Below are 16329 nucleotides of genomic sequence, written 5' to 3'. Positions count from 1 at the left end.
ATACCAAGGATATACTTCAAAGATATAGAGCAAATATTCCAAAAATTCATATGGAACCAAAAAAAGAACACAAATAGCCTCAGTAATCTTGAAAAAGAAGAATAAAGTAGGTGGTATTACACTTCTGGACATCAAGTTATACTGCAAGGCCATTGTACTCAAAACAGCTTGATACTGGCATAAGAACAGGCATATAGATCCATGGAACAGAACAGAGAACCCAGAAATAAACCCGCACCTTTATGAACAATTGATATTTGAAAAGGGTGATGATAGTATACAATAGAGTAAAGACAGTCTCTTTAGCAAATGGTGTTGGGAAAATTGGACAGCTACCTGCAAAAAAATGAAACTAGACCACCAACTCACACCATTCACAAAAATAAACTCAAAATGGATAAAAGACTTAAATGTAAGTTATGAAACCATAAGCATCCTAGAGGAAAACATAGGCAGTAAGCTCTCCGACATCTCTCGCAGCAATATATTTGCTGATTTATCTTCACGGATAAGTTAAATAAAAGACAGGATAAACAAATGGGACTATATCAAACTAAAAAGCTTTGGCACAGCTAAAGACAATATGAACAAAATAAAAAGGCAAACCACACAATGGGAGAATATATTCGACAATACATCTGATAAGGGGTTAATAACCAAAATTTATAAAGAACTTGTAAAACTCAACACCAGGAAGATAAACAATCCAATCAAAAAATGGGCAAAAGAAATGAATAGACACTTCTCCAAAGAGGACACACAGATGGCCATTAGGCATATGAAAAAATGCTCAACATCACTAATCATTAGAGAAATGCAAATTAAAACCACAATGAGATATCACCTCATACCGGTCAGAATGGCACTCATCAACAAACAGCACAGAGTAAGTGCTGACGAGGATGTGGAGAAAAGGGAACCCTCCTGCACTGCTGGTAGGAATGCAGACAGGTGCAGCCACTGTGGAAAACAGTATGGAGATTCCTCAAAAAATTAAAAATGCAACTGCCTTTTGACCCAGCTATCCCACTTTTAGGAATATATCCCAAGAACACCACATCAATGATTCAAAATGAGAAATGCACCCCCATGTTTGTGGCAGCATTGTTCACAGTAGCCAAGATCTGGAAACAGCCCAAGTGTCCGTCAGTGGATGAGTGGATTAAAAGCAGTGGTATGGCCTGACCTCTGGTGGCACAGTGGATAAAGCGTCGACCTGGGAACACTGAGGTCGCCGGTTCAAAACCCTGCACTTGTCGGGTCAAGGTATATATGGGAGTTGATGCTTCCTGCTTCTCCCCCCTTTCTCTCTTTCTCTCTCCCTCCCTCCCTCCCTCCTCTCTAAAATGAATAAATTTTTAAAAAATTTAAAAAAAAAAAGCAGTGGTACAGATACACAGTGGAATACTATGGGGCCATGAAAAAGAAGGAAATATTTTTTTGTGACAACATCAATGGAACTGGAAACTATTGTGTTAAGTGAAATAAGCCAGGCAGAGAAAGAAAAATATGAATGGAGGAGCAGTACAGAGACAGAGGCAGGATCAAAGGATCCAGAAGGAAAGCAGACAGAGGGAAATGGGATGATAAGGTGATAGGATGGGACAAGAGCAGAAAAGCAAATCCTGGAGGGAAGGGGGGAGGGTGTTACAGGGAGGGGGACAGGAGGGATGTACTGGGGAACACAGGGGACATTAGAATCTATGTAAACACATAATAAAAAAACAAAAATAAATAAAAATAAAAGATCAGGAGGCCAAAAAAAAGATATACTATATAAAGAATAACAAGTATGAGAATTTTCATCAGAAACAATATTGACTAGAAAAAGTGAAATAAAATCTTGAAAATACTGAAGAAAAAAACAAAACTGTCAAACTATTGATCTAGATCTAATAAAAATCTTTTAAAAAGAAATACAAAATAAAGATTTTCTCAGATTACAAAAGTTGAAAAAAATTCATCAGATGCAGATCTGCATTATAAAAAAGAATATTAAACAAAGCCTTTTAAGCAAAAGGAAAATATATCAAATTCATAAAGAAATAAAGAAACAATATGTGGGTAAATATTTAAAAGTTTATTTTATGTTTAGAGTCTCTAAAACATAATTAAATATTAAAAGCAAAAATAATAGCAATGGGCCTGACCTGTGGTGGCGCAGTGGATAAAGTGTCGACCTGGAATGCTGAGTTCGCCGGTTCAAAACCCTGGGCTTACCTGGTCAAGGCACATATGGGAGTTGATGCTTCCTGCTCCTCCCCCTGTTCTCTCTCTATCTCTCCTTCTCTCTCTCTCTCCCCTCTCTCTCTAATAAAAATAAATAAATAAAATCTAAAAAAGTAAATAAATAAATTTTAAAAAATTAAAAAAAATAATAATAATAGCAATGTGTTCTGAGGCTATGTAGAACTAAAATATCTGACAACAGAAAAAAGATCAGGAGAAAGGAAATGCAACTACTGTAAGTATTTTATATCATAGTACTGAAAGGCTTTAATTAGAAAAGAGGAAATGTCTGAACTCAGTGATCTCAGCTTAAAAATGAGAAAAAATTAGCCCTGGCCGGTTGGCTCAGTGGTAGAGCGTCGGCCTGGCATGCAGAAGTCCCGGGTTCGATTCCCGGCCAGGGCACACAGGAGAAGCGCCCATCTGCTTCTTCACCCCTCCCCCTCTTCTTCCTCTCTGTCTCTCTCTTCCCCTCCCACAGCCAAGGCTCCATTGGAGCAAAGATGGCCCGGGCGCTGGGGATGGCTCCTTGGCCTCTGCACCAGGCACTGGAGTGGCTCTGGTCGCAACAGAGCGACACCCCGGAGGGGCAGAGCATCGCCCCCTGGTGGACGTGCCGGGTGGATCCCGGTCGGGCGCATGCGGGAGTCTGTCTGACTGTCTCTCCCTGTTTCCAGCTTCAGAAAAATACAAAAAAAAAAAAAAAGAGAGAGAGAAAAAATTAAACACAAGTAACTAGAATAAAATAAAATAAGACAGATAAAAGCAGAAATCAGTAAAACAAGAAAAACAAAAACAAGAGAGAAAAATCAATGATACCAAAAGCTGATTCTTATAAATCAATAGAATTGATAAACTGTTAACCAAATGAATCAGGAATAAAAGAGAGAAGACACGAATTGCCAATATCAGGAATGAGAAAGATGACATCACTACAGATGCTACACATACTAAGAGGATAATAAGTGAATATTATGAACAGTTTTATGCCAATAAGTTCAAAAACTTAAATGAAATGGACATATCCCTTGAAAGACATAAAGTACTTAGAGCTGAGTCAAGAAGAAATGAATAAACAAAATGGCATTGTATCTTTTAAGAAATCTCCAGGCCCCAATGATTTCATTGATTAAATTCTATCAAACGTTTAAAGAATAAGTAATATCAATTCTACACAAACTCTTCCTAAAAATTGAAAAGAAGGAAATACTTCCCAATTCATTTTTTGAATCCAGCGTTACCCTTATATCAAAACCAGATAGACCTTCAAGTAAACAAAATCGTAGGTCAGTTTCCCTCATAAACAAAGGTACAGAAATTCTTCCCAAAACTCTCAGTAAATTGAATCTAATGGTATATATAAAGGATAATAATGGTGACTAAGTGGTGTTTATCACCAGAATGCAAGGTTGATTTAACATTTAAAAATTGATCTACATAATTCATTATTTTAATACACACACAAATAAACAAAAAAACCCATGTAATCATATCAATAGACAGGGGAAAGCACTGGATAAAATTAAACATCCATTCCTGATTTTAAAACTTTTAACAAACTAGTAGTAAAAGATAACTTCCTTAAACTGATAAAGAACATCTATACAAAGCCCACAGCTAACATCTTACTTAATGGCAAAAGATTGATTACTTTTTCTCCTAAGATCATAAATAATGCCAAGTTTACTGCTCTCACCATTTCTAATCAATATTGTACTAGAGGTTTTAGCCATTATACTAAAGCAACAACAAAAAGTAAATGAAAATCATCCAGACTGCAAAGGGGGAAACAAAACTGTCTTTATTCACAACAGAAATAATTATCTCAGTAGAAAATTCTAAGGAATCTACAAAAAAGCTACTAGTCCTAATGAATAAATTCAGTAAAACTGTAGGCTAGAAGGTCACCATCCAAGAAAAATCAGTTGTACTTTTATAAACTGGCCATAAACAAGTATAAAATTTTAAAAATATTTAATGCATCAAAAATATGAAACACTTAGGAAAATATTTAACAAGAGATTTTTATAACCTATACACTGAAAATTAAATAATATGCTGACATGATAAAAAAAATTAAGAAAAAGCTAAATACAGAGATATAGCATGTTCATAAACCAGAAGATTCAACATTAATTATAGGTCAATTTTCCCAAATCGATCTGCAGATTCAATGCAATTTCAATTAAAATTGCAGCTTGCTTTCTTGTAGAAATTAAGTTGAATCTAAAATTCAAATGGTAACACAAACAACCTTGTAAACTAAGAACAAAGTTAGAGGACATAAACGAACCAATTTCAAGGCTTTATTAAGCTATAATAATGAAGACATTAAAAAAATACTGATAATAAGGACAGTTTAAAGACAGAAATATAGAACAATGGAACAAAATAGAGTCTATAAATTAACCCATACAGATATGGTCAGTAGATTTTTGACAAAAATGCGAAGGTAAATTAGTGGGGAAAGAATAGACTTTTCAACAAATGGTCCTGGAACAATTGGGTATTCACATGCAGAAAAAGTGACTCTCCATCCATACCTTCCATACTTTGCAACATCCAAAAACACACGCAGATACACAATTAATTGAAGAACATATGGTCGCCTCTGTCACTTAGGATCTGGCACTTAGTGCCCACACAATATATAATCTAAATACTCATTTTCATGACTAACACCATTCAAACTTCCAGAGACTCTCAAAGAATCTTTTCCACCCATCAGAAGTCCAGGAAGATTTATAGGCCCTACCACTGCCAACATCAGCAATAGAGAGGATTTAAGTAACAGAGCACTTAGATGGAAAAAAAGGCAAATTGATTAACTTCTCAAATCCCAACTCTCAGCATCAATTCAATACATTCTTACATTAAAAAAATTACTATTTTCCAGCAGTACTGAGTATCCATTTTCTTGCTTTATATTCCAACTAATGGTTCTGGCGGTACTCACATATTACTACAGATTTCACAATAGCTGCTCATGATGACTGAGGAGCATTTTACAATATTAAGCCATTCATATCACTCTTAAATTTGTATATATGTGGGGCTACATGTGACATGAACAAAATATAATTCTAATTCTTCATCTAGGCAACTAGATCAACATTAAATGTTAGAATTATAAGTAGTTTTTCAATTAAAAACATTTAATGTTTTAAATAGTAACATATTTAAATGTTTCAGATTTATATAATTTGTATTTAAATTTTTGATAGTTTAATTATGGTTTGTATCTTACTTTTATTTTTAGTAAATAATTTAGCATAGCTTAGAATACATAACTTTTGAAACATATAAAATAATTTTAATTTTTAATAATAACTATAATTTATTTTGGTAAACTATATTCAAATTTTATGTATTTGAACACTTGTATTTTATTTGAATAAATTTAAATTTTTAATGCTAAATCTTTGACCATGTATAGAAGTAGACATGTTAGAAATAAAAAAATTACTAAGTAAAATTGGTGCAGCCACTATGGAAAACAAAATGGAGTTTCCTCAAAAAATCAAAAATAGAACTACCATATGGACCAGCAATTCTACTTCTGGATATTCACCTGAAAAAACTCCAAAACACTGATTTAAAAAGATACATATACCTCTTGTTTACTGCAGCATTCCTTACAATAGGCAAGATATGAAATCAACCTACATGTCCATCTATAGATGAATAGGTAAAGAAGATGTGGCATAGGCCCTGGCCGGTTGGCTCAGCGGTAGAGCGTCGGCCTGGCGTGCGGGGTACCCGGGTTCGATTCCCAGCCAGGGCACACAGAAGAAGCGCCCATTTGCTTCTCCATTCCTCCCCCCCCCTTCCTCTCTGTTTCTCTCTTCTCCTCCCGCAGCCAAGGCTCCATTGGAGCAAAGATGGCCCGGGCCCGGGCGCTGGGGATGGCTCCTTGGCCTCGGCCCCAGGCGCTAGAGTGGCTCTGGTCGCAGCAGAGCGACGCCCCGGAGGGGCAGAGCATCGCCTCCTGGTGGGCAGAGCGTAGCCCCTGGTGGGCGTGCCTGGTGGATCCCAGTCGGGCGCATGCGGGAGTCTGTCTCACTGTCTCTCCCTGTTTCCAGCTTCAGAAAAATACAAAAAAAAAAAAAAAAAAGATGTGGCATATATATACATACACATATGATATTACTCAGCCATAGAAAAGAACAAAATGTTACTATTTCCAACAACATGGACAGAACTAGAGGCTATTATGCTATACAAAAAAAAAAAAAGATGTGGCATATATATACATACACATATGATATTACTCAGCCATAGAAAAGAACAAAATGTTACTATTTCCAACAACATGGACAGAACTAGAGGCTATTATGCTAAGTGAAATGAATCAGACAGAGAAAGACAAATACCATGTGATTTCATTTATATGTGGACCTAAAAAAAACAAAGCAAGTAAAATCTAATGAACAAAATAAATAAAATAGAAACAGACTCATAGATACAGAAAACAGACTGACAGCTCTTAACAGGGTGGGGGTTTGGGGGCTGAGTGAAAAAATCGAAGGGATTAAGCAAATAAAAAAATATCTCATAGACATAGACAACAGTATGGTGATTCCCAGAGGGAAGGGGGAAGGTAAAAAGCTCTATAGGGGCAATAAATGGTGAGGAAAGAGACTTGATTTTGGGTGGTGAATGCACAACATACAGATAATGTACAATAGAATTCTGCACCTCAAACCTATATAACTTTGTTAAGTTTGCGGTAACCATTGTCACTCCCAAAAATTCAATAAAAATTTAAAAATAATGAACAAACAACACAGAAACAAATTCATAGATACAGAGAATAAGTTGATGGTCACCATATGTGAGGGGGTTAGGTAGAATGGGTAAAAAGGGTGAAAGGAATTAAGAAGTATAAATTGCTAGTTATAAAAATAGTCATGAGGATGTAAAGTACAGCACAGAAAATACAGTTAATGATATTGTGATAACTATGTACAATATCAGCTAGACACTAGACTTCTCAAGGTGATCACTTCATAAGGTACATAAATATCTAATCACTAAAGCACATCTGAAGCTAATATAATATCATCCATCAACGGTAACTGGAAAATTATTTTTTTAATAGCTAATTAAAACTCAGGAAAGAAAAATGTTGAAAAGAAAAAGGTAATAGAAAAATACTCTAAGGAATGATCTACTTAAGTTTCTAAATAATGGAAGCAATAAAAGTAAACAGAATTCTGTCAGGCATGACCTGAAATAGAATTTGAGAAAAAGACATTAGAGTATCTTTACTTAACAAAGCCTACATTTTTTAACAAAACATTAACAAGCAAGAAAATTATTCTTGTGAATTCTACAATTTGAACACATCAAATGAAATTCTTGTGACTTCATGATAAAGATGTAATAGCTATTCAAAAAAAAAGTGAAAAGAAGTTATCTAATTCACAACACAAAAGCAACAAATAAAACTCGTCTTCCCATTAGAACAAGAAAATTGTATTTGTAACATTAATAAATAGTTTTATTCTGCTTATTGGACAGTGATGCTAAGAAAGGGCACCCACCTTTCTCACAAAAGACAGTCTGATGTAAATTAATGTTTAGAATATTCCATTGGACAAACATGGAAGATTTAACACTCCACTTAACACCAAGGTTTTAGAGAAAATTACTTTTTAAAGTAAAAAAAAAAAAAAAACTACATGAGAAATATTCAATCAAGTGACAGTCCAATAAGAAACGAGAAAATTGAAACAAGAAAACAAAACTACTTGCATAAATATAAAGGAGATGATTCACCTATAAATAAGCCCGCATGTAATTTCTATAATCTGTCTTCTGACAATTATAGTTCAAACCGTAGTCTTGATTGAAGGAAATTTCAAGGTGGAGGAGGAAATTAAGCAACCAATGCTACTTTTTTGGTAATTTCTAAGTATTGAAAAGTGTGAGGAAAGAAGAATTTACGAATTTAGAAGACCGCGCTGGGTTGCCGCTGCCTACCGCTGCTGCTGCGGTGCCTGCCCCTCGGGTCTCAATGAGGCCGGCGACACTCCGGAACGGGAGACAAGCTACTTTGAGAGCAGACTGGACCCAGCTTCAGTCAACATTACCACCAGTTATTTGATAACGACCCAACCCAAGGAGGCGCGATTTACATTGACGCATCATGTCTTACATGAGAAGGACAGCAATTCCAGCCAACAGCTGTCATCGGGGAGAAGTTGTCTAAGCCTTTGGTTCCGGAAACTCGAGCGTGGCATCACCCTCTGCAGGACTATTCGCCCACACCAGACCCACTGCATCAGCAGCATGGTTTTGGGCCAGCTTAAGGCCAATGAAGACCCCATCATGGAGTTCTACCAGAGGTTCTTATTAAAGAACATCAGCGGCGCTTGGGTTTACACCAATGATACATTCAGGTTTGCCCTGTAAAACTTTCGCTTATCTCCTCCCAGCTATTTCCTCCTCCCTCCTCTTCCGGATCCTATTTGCACTCCTCTAGATGCTTCAAATATCTTATACAAATGAGCAGAGCCGCTTGAGTGGGAGGGGGCGCAGTGCGCGGCTGTTACCTAGGTATTGTGCATGATGTTGGGATGCTAGACTAGTTACATCTGACAGCAGAGGTTTGTGTTGTACCAGTGCATACTTGGAAAGACTTCAATAAAGCGTAAGACTGTCTTCTTCTTTTAAAAATAATATACTGACAAGTTGCTCTAGTAACCTGAAGAAGTGAAGAACAAAGGGTAAAGAGATTTAAAAAAAAGTGTGTGTGTGTGTGTGTGTATAATATGTGATAGCTATTCAAAACAATGACAATAAAAAGAACTTATCTAATTTACAACACAAAAACAATTTATATATATTTAAATTGATTCTTTGAAAATACTAATAAAGTTTATCAATCCTGGTGAGATTCTTTTTTTTTTTTTTTTTTTTTTTTTGGTATGATATTTTTCTGAAGTTGGAAACCGGGCGGCAGTCAGACAGACTCCCGCATGCGCACGACCAGGATCCACCTGGCATGCCCACCAGGGGGCGATGCTCTGCCCATCTGGGGCATTGCTCTGTTGCAACCAGAGCCATTCTAGCGCCTGAGGCAAAGGCCATAGAGCCATCCTCAGCACCTAGGCCAACTTTTGCGCCAATGGAGACTTGGCTGCGGGAGGGGAAGAGAGAGACAAAGAGGAAGGAGAGGGGGAGAGGTGGAGAAGCAGATGGGCGCTTCTCCTGTGTGCCCTGGCCGGGAATTGAACCTGGGACTCCTGAATGCCAGGCCGACGCTCTACCACTGAGCCAACGAGCCAGGGCCAGGTGAGATTCTTCAAGTAAAAAAAAAAAAACATTTTTCACATATTATTTTAGTTTTGTTGTTATGTAGTTTTATTAGTTGAGGAAGGATAAATATTTGTTATTTTAAATATATATTATAAATATATGTAATATAAGCTCCTATTTGTACTCTTGCCCTAGACTCCTCAAATGTCTGGGGTGAGATAAATATAGCCAGAAGTTGATTCTTTGAAAATACTAATAAAATTTATCAATCCTGGTGAGGTTATTCAAGTAAAAAAAAGAAAGCTCAAATACTTACATATATGTAAAAACATATATCTATGTAAGAACATATGTTTTTATATGTTTTGTACATGTATGTTTTATATGTTATATATATGTTTTTATATTTTATATATATATAACATAGACACAGACAACAGTGTGGTGATAAGCCTGAGGGAAAGGTGGGTAGGTAGAGATATAAAAGGCAAGGAGCCCTGGCCGGTTGGCTCAGCAGTAGAGCATCAGCCAGGCGTGTGGAGTCCTGGTTCAATTCCTGGCCACAGCACACAGGAGAAGCGCCCATCTGCTTCTCCACCCTTCCCCTTTCCCTTTCTCTCTCTCTTCCCCTCCCACAGCCAAGGCTCCATTGGAGCAAAGTTGGCCCAGGTGCTGAGGATGGCTCCATGGCCTCTGCCTCAGGCACTAGAAAGGGTCCGATTGCAGCAGAGCAATACCCCAGATGGGCAGAGCATTTCCCCCTGGTGGGCATGCCAGGTGAGTCCGGGTAGGGTGCATGTGGGAGTCTGTCTGTCTGCCTCCCCACCCACCCCCACCCCAGCTTCTCACTTTGGAAAAATACAGAAAAAATAAAAAGGCGAGGAAATGGGAACGAAAGAGACTCTGTGTGGGGTGGTGGGTGCACCATGGTGCAGTATGCAGATGATGTTTTACTGAGTTTCACACCAGAAACTGCACCCCAATAAATACAATTTTTTAAAAAAGTGAAGAAAGCAGCTGCCTCACCACCCCAATATTAATTTGTTCAGATGTTTCAGTGCCTCATGATACAATAAAACCACAATAGTTTTCTTAACAATTAAAAAAAATACTATAGAGATCCGGATATTGCTTTCATTTTTGGTGATAAGAATTTATTTAAATTTAATTTAATTTAATTTAAATATTTGTTTAATAAAATGAAAATATTTTGTTATATTTCTACAGTGACAATAGTTTATGTTATGCAACCTGATTATAATATTTGTACTTGTATGTAAAATTCTTGGTTCATTTCCAAATTGACTAATGCTTCAAGTATCTAATTGACAATTTCAGTTGCTACTGCTTCAGCAGAGAAAAGTTTCTTTAATTAAAATTAATTTTTAAAATTAGGAATAATAAAGATTCAAGAATGTCTAATTTGGCAATACTGTCAACCAAACACAAATTATGTGAAAGCCTTAATTATAACAACAGAGTTATTAATTTGGTTTAAAAGAAGAAAAATTAAAGTTTAATTTAAAAAGTATTAGTCTATATACAGAACATCCGGATAAACCCGATGAAAATAATTCAGTTATATCTGATCTTTTACCAACTTTAGCCATATAAAAATCACAGTTTTTAAATATTCTAGTTTTGTTGTTATGTAGTTTTATTAGTTGAGGAAGGATACATATTTGTTATTTTAAATATGTATTATAAATATATGTGATATTAGCTTCTATTTGTACTCTTGCCCTAGACTCCACAATGTCTGGTGCAGGATAAATATAGCCAGAAGTTGATTCTTTGAAAATACTAATAAAATTTATTAATCTTGGTGAGATTATTCAAATAAAAAAAGAAAGCTCATATACTTAATATTATGAAAAACAACAGAGATATCACTACAGATCCTATGAAGAGATCATAAAAGATATTTTGAACAATTTAAAACAGTTTTGAAAATTTGAATGAAATGAACAAATTCTTGAGAAAAATAAATTGCACCAAATTGACAAGAGAGAAAATAGAAAATTTAATCGGTCATCTTACTATTTTTAAAAAGTTATTCTATAGCCTGACCAGGCAGTGGCGTAATGGATAGAGCATTGGACTGAAATGCAGAGGACCCAGGTTCGAGACCCCGAGGTCACCAGCTTGAGCACGAGTTCATTGGGTTTGAGCAAGGCTCACCAGCTTGAGCCCAAGGTTGCTGGCTTGAGCAAGGGTTTAGCACATGTGAGAAATCAATGGACAACTAAGGAGCCGCAACAAAGAATTGATGTTTCTCATCTCTCTCCCTTCCTGTCTGTCTGTCCCTCTCTCTGACTCTCTCTGTCTCTGCTACAAAAATAAATAAATAAATAAATAAATAAATAAATAAATAAAGTTATTCTATAATCCTTCCCACAAAGAAATTCTAGGCCCAGATGCTTGCAAGTAAATTCTACCCAATATTTAGTGAAGATATTTATTAGTCATATACAAAATCTTTCATGGAACCAAGAGAGACAAGCTTAAAAATTGATTTTATAAGATTAACATTACCTTGATACCAAAATTTGACTAGGATATTTTAAGAAAAGAAATATTATAGGCCAATTTCACTTATGAACATAGATGAATATTTCCTACCCAAAATATTAGTAAACTGTATCTAGTGATATACAACATCACAATCAATTATAACCTAACAAATTTTGTTACAGGAATATAAAATCGAACAGTAAATTAATGTAATTTGTCACATTAATAGAATAAAAGAAAAAGGATTATATAAGTAGTTACAAAAAAAGTATTTGATAAAATTTAACATAAACTCCTTCATAATTTAAAAGAATCTATACCTTTTAAGTGACCAAGAATAGCAAGGAACATCCTTACTCTAATAAAGTTCACCTTTAAAAAATTTACATCCATGTCCTGGCCACTGTGAATAATGCTGCAATGAACATGGGGCTGCACGTGTCTTTACGTATCAATGTTTCTGAGTTTTGGGGGTATATACCCAGTAGAGGTATTGCTGGGTCATAAGGTAGTTCTATTTTCAGTTTTTTGAGGAACCACCATACTTTCTTCCATAATGGTTGTACTACTTTACATTTCAAAAAGCCCGTCAATAGATGACTGGATAAAGAAGATGTGGCACATATATACTATGGAATACTACTCAGCCATAAGAAATGATGACATCGGATCATTTACAGCAAAATGGTGGGATCTTGATAACATTATACGAAGTGAAATAAGTAAATCAGAAAAAAACAGGAACTGCATTATTCCATACGTAGGTGGGACATAAAAGTGAAACTAAGAGACATTGATAAGAGTGTGGTGGTTATAGGGGGAGGGGGGAAAGGAAGAGGGAAAGGGGGAGGGGGAAGGGCACAAAGAAAACTAGATAGAAGGTGATAGAGGACAATCTGACTTTGGGTGATGGGTATGCAACATAATTGAACTACAAGATAACCTGGACTTGCTATCTTTGAATAGATGTATCCTGATTTATTGATGTCGCTCCATTAAAAAAAAATAAAATTAAAAAAAATTTACATCAAACATTATAATTAATGGGGAAAGATTAAGAGCTTTCCCTTTAAATTCAGAAATGAGACAAGATTTACACTATGACTACCTCTACCTCATTATATTGGAGGTACCAAACAAGTACATAAGTGAAAAGGACTGTACATAAGAAATATTATTTGCAGATAATATAATTGTGTACATAAAAAATCTAAAGGTATTTATAGATATATTATCAAAACTGATATGTGAACTAGGCAAGATTGCTGCCACAGCTCAACAAAAAATTTCAATTATATTTTTAGATATGTATAAGCAAGAAACAAAATGAAAATTTAAAAATACCATTTACAACAGCAAAAAGAAGTAAATTTTTAGGACTTAATCTAACAAAAGTTTTGCAAAGCCTTCATATAGAAAAATATAAAACCTTATTGAGAAAAATTAAAGATGAAAACAAATGAAAGGCTTTACCATGTTTATGGATTAGAAAACAATATTTTAAAGATATCATTTCTCCCCATACCAATCTATAGAGCTAGTGCAATCCTAATCAAAGTACAGACAACTCTTTCTAGAAGTTTGGCAGTGTGGGGAGGTGAAAAATAGGGTGATAGCTAGAATAGGTCATGGGATCAAAGAAGAATTTTTTTTTAAAGATGGGAGAGACTTAAATATGCTTACAAAAGTGAGAAATGGCTGACAATTGGTGCAAGAAGATTTAAGCCAGGTGAAAGGAAGGGCTTTAGAAAGCAAAGGGAACACCACATTTATAAAAATGAAAGAAAGAAAAGGTGGGTGTAAATATTGGTTGGTTTGTAGATTGGTATGGGAATTGAAGAAGGTTCCCAACTGATAACTTCAATTTTCTTAGCTTTAGGAGAGATATTGAGGAGTGAAATAGAAGTTTGCAAAAATAAAGAGTTTTCAAGTAGTCCTTGTAGCATGTGAGGAAGTGAGTTCACGAGAGAAACATGGTGCAACCACTGACCAGTCCTAAGTGTCGAGTTGAGATAGGAAAGCATGAATGTACAAAGACAGCTGACAGCAAAACTGATGCAGGATGAAGTTTTAGGATATTGGCAAGAGCAATCCTCAAATGACAGATGAAAGTATCTAAACTGGGTTAGAAAGAACATAAAGAATGGGGATGCTGATGAGTTGGGAGATAGAAAAGGGATCAATGGAAAGTGGATGCCCCTAGGAAAACCACGTCACCATCTTTGTCATCTAATTCTGTACCTTTCTATAGTTTATCTCACTGAGAGGCAATGGGGATCTTGAATTGATGCAATGAACACAGCCAGGAATAGAAATGTTACTCAAGAACATTCAGTCTTATCAGTTAGGATACTTCAGCTGAAAGCAATTAGGAAACCTTGATTTAAAAAAAAAACCTTAAAAAAAGAAAATCCAAACATAGATCAAACTGCAGGACTGGCTCATTCAGAGACCCACGAAAGCCATTAATACCAGGTCCTCTTCATCTCTCTGCTCTGCTATCTTCTTTTCAAATGATCTCTCCTTTTGGTACCAGCTGACTGTGAAGTTCAACTGTGTGTTTACAGTGTCTGATACATATAGTAGGTTCTCCAAGTGACCTTGTAGAATGAATGACTTTATTACCTGGCTTTTCTAGAATAGAAATGTCCAATCAGCCTGATAAAGTAAGGATTTTAATACCAGACTTGGCTCAGGAATCCCTGGGTGCTCAGATGACTGTCTACCTCTGGAAACTGTCTAAATCTGGGCAAACCACTTTACTGTAGTACCATGTTCATGGGGGTGGGGGGCTTAAAAGGTGACAAATTAGTTGCTTTAAGTTGATGTCCTCCATCCCTTAAGCTTAAGCCTACTACCTTTTATGAGTCCACCTTTAGGTTTTGTGGCTCTTAGAAAAGATATAATGAAAAACAAAAAAACATGATTGCCAAACAGCATAGTATCCGATTGTTCATAAGATTACAGCAAAAGCTCTCGAAGAGAACAGAGATGGACTCAGGGTGAGAAAGGAAAGAAAAAACAGAAGCAGGGAGAGGGCTCAAAGCAATGTAATCAAGGTCCCTAGCCTGGCAAAGCCGTGGGATGTTGTCTGCATTAATAGGAAAACTGTGAAGGTCAGCAAATCTATCTAGAATTGAAACTCCAAGTGTAGGGCCTATGGAATTATGGGAGACAATGGGGACACACCACTGACAAAGTCACCTGCTATTTCAACTCCTTAGCTATCCAATAGAAATTTAATGTAACCCACTTGTAATTTAAATTTTTTTAATAACCACATTACCAAAGGTTTTAAAAAGGTGAAAGTTTTAATGTTTCATTTAACCCAATATACAAAAAAATATTATTATTTCAACATGTAATAAATTTTTTTTTAACTATTAACAAGGTATTTTATATTCTTTTTATACTTGAAAACTCAGTGATATTTTACATTTACAGCACATCTTAATTCAAATTAGCCATATCTCAAGGGCTCAGTAGCCAAATGAACAACCCATATTTAAACAGTATGGTATTTGGGATGCAATGGTTCAGTCATATTTTGAATGCCAAACACTGGTCTAGACTCTGAGGATAAAGTGTGAATAAAGCAGGAAAGGTCCCTTTTCTCATGGAATTGACATACTTGTAAGAGACACAGGACATGAACAGATTTCTTTTTAAGTTCATTTCAGCTGTTGACAAGTATTGTGGGGAAAAAAAGGGTAACTTGATAGAAAACAACTGGAGGAAAAAAAGGTAAAACAATTTCAGATAAAACAATCAGGACTTGCTGGGAAGGGAAGATTTGAGCACAGATCAGAAAAGCAAGAAGGAGCCAGTCAAGTGAAGATCTGAAGATAAAGCATTCCTGGCCAGGTAAGGAGTCAGTGCAAATGCCCTGAGGTCAGCATGAGCTTGCCTGAGCCTGAGGAGCAGAAAGAAGGCCAATGTGAAAGGAATGTGGTAATGAAGGAGACAGTGATAACGAAGAATTCAGAGAGTCAGACCACTACCAGATCAAGTAGGGCGTAGGGCGGTAGCTCTCAACTCTGGCTGCACTGTAGAATCAGCTCTACAGCTTCTAGGATATATTCATGCTCAGTCCCTAACCTCCTCACTCTGAGATGCTGATTCCTTTGGTCTTTGGAAAACCCAGATATCAGTAAGTCGAAAAAGCATTCCCAGTGATTTAAGCACAAGCAGAGTTGAGAGACACTGAGGTACAGAGTTGCAGTTCCCAAAAGAGAGTTTGCATTTATTCAAAATACAGTGGGAAGGCATTGAAAGGTGTGGCATGACCTGATTTACCTCTCAGGGGCCTGTGCTGTGTTGGAA

General features: G+C 36.1%; 1 long non-coding RNA gene and 1 pseudogene across 1 annotated transcript in view; one reads left to right on the top strand and one right to left on the bottom strand.

Annotated features, from left to right (window-relative positions):
• Positions 1 to 16329, bottom strand: part of LOC136400930 (uncharacterized) — a 93225-nt gene that overhangs the window by 53061 nt on the left and 23835 nt on the right. The window lies entirely within an intron of this gene.
• Positions 6802 to 8742, top strand: LOC136397434 (nuclear transport factor 2 pseudogene; annotated as a pseudogene).

The sequence above is a fragment of the Saccopteryx leptura genome, chromosome 3, assembly GCF_036850995.1.
Source record: "Saccopteryx leptura isolate mSacLep1 chromosome 3, mSacLep1_pri_phased_curated, whole genome shotgun sequence".
NCBI classification, from domain to species: domain Eukaryota; kingdom Metazoa; phylum Chordata; class Mammalia; order Chiroptera; family Emballonuridae; genus Saccopteryx; species Saccopteryx leptura.
This window is presented reverse-complemented; position numbering and strand designations above follow the sequence as displayed.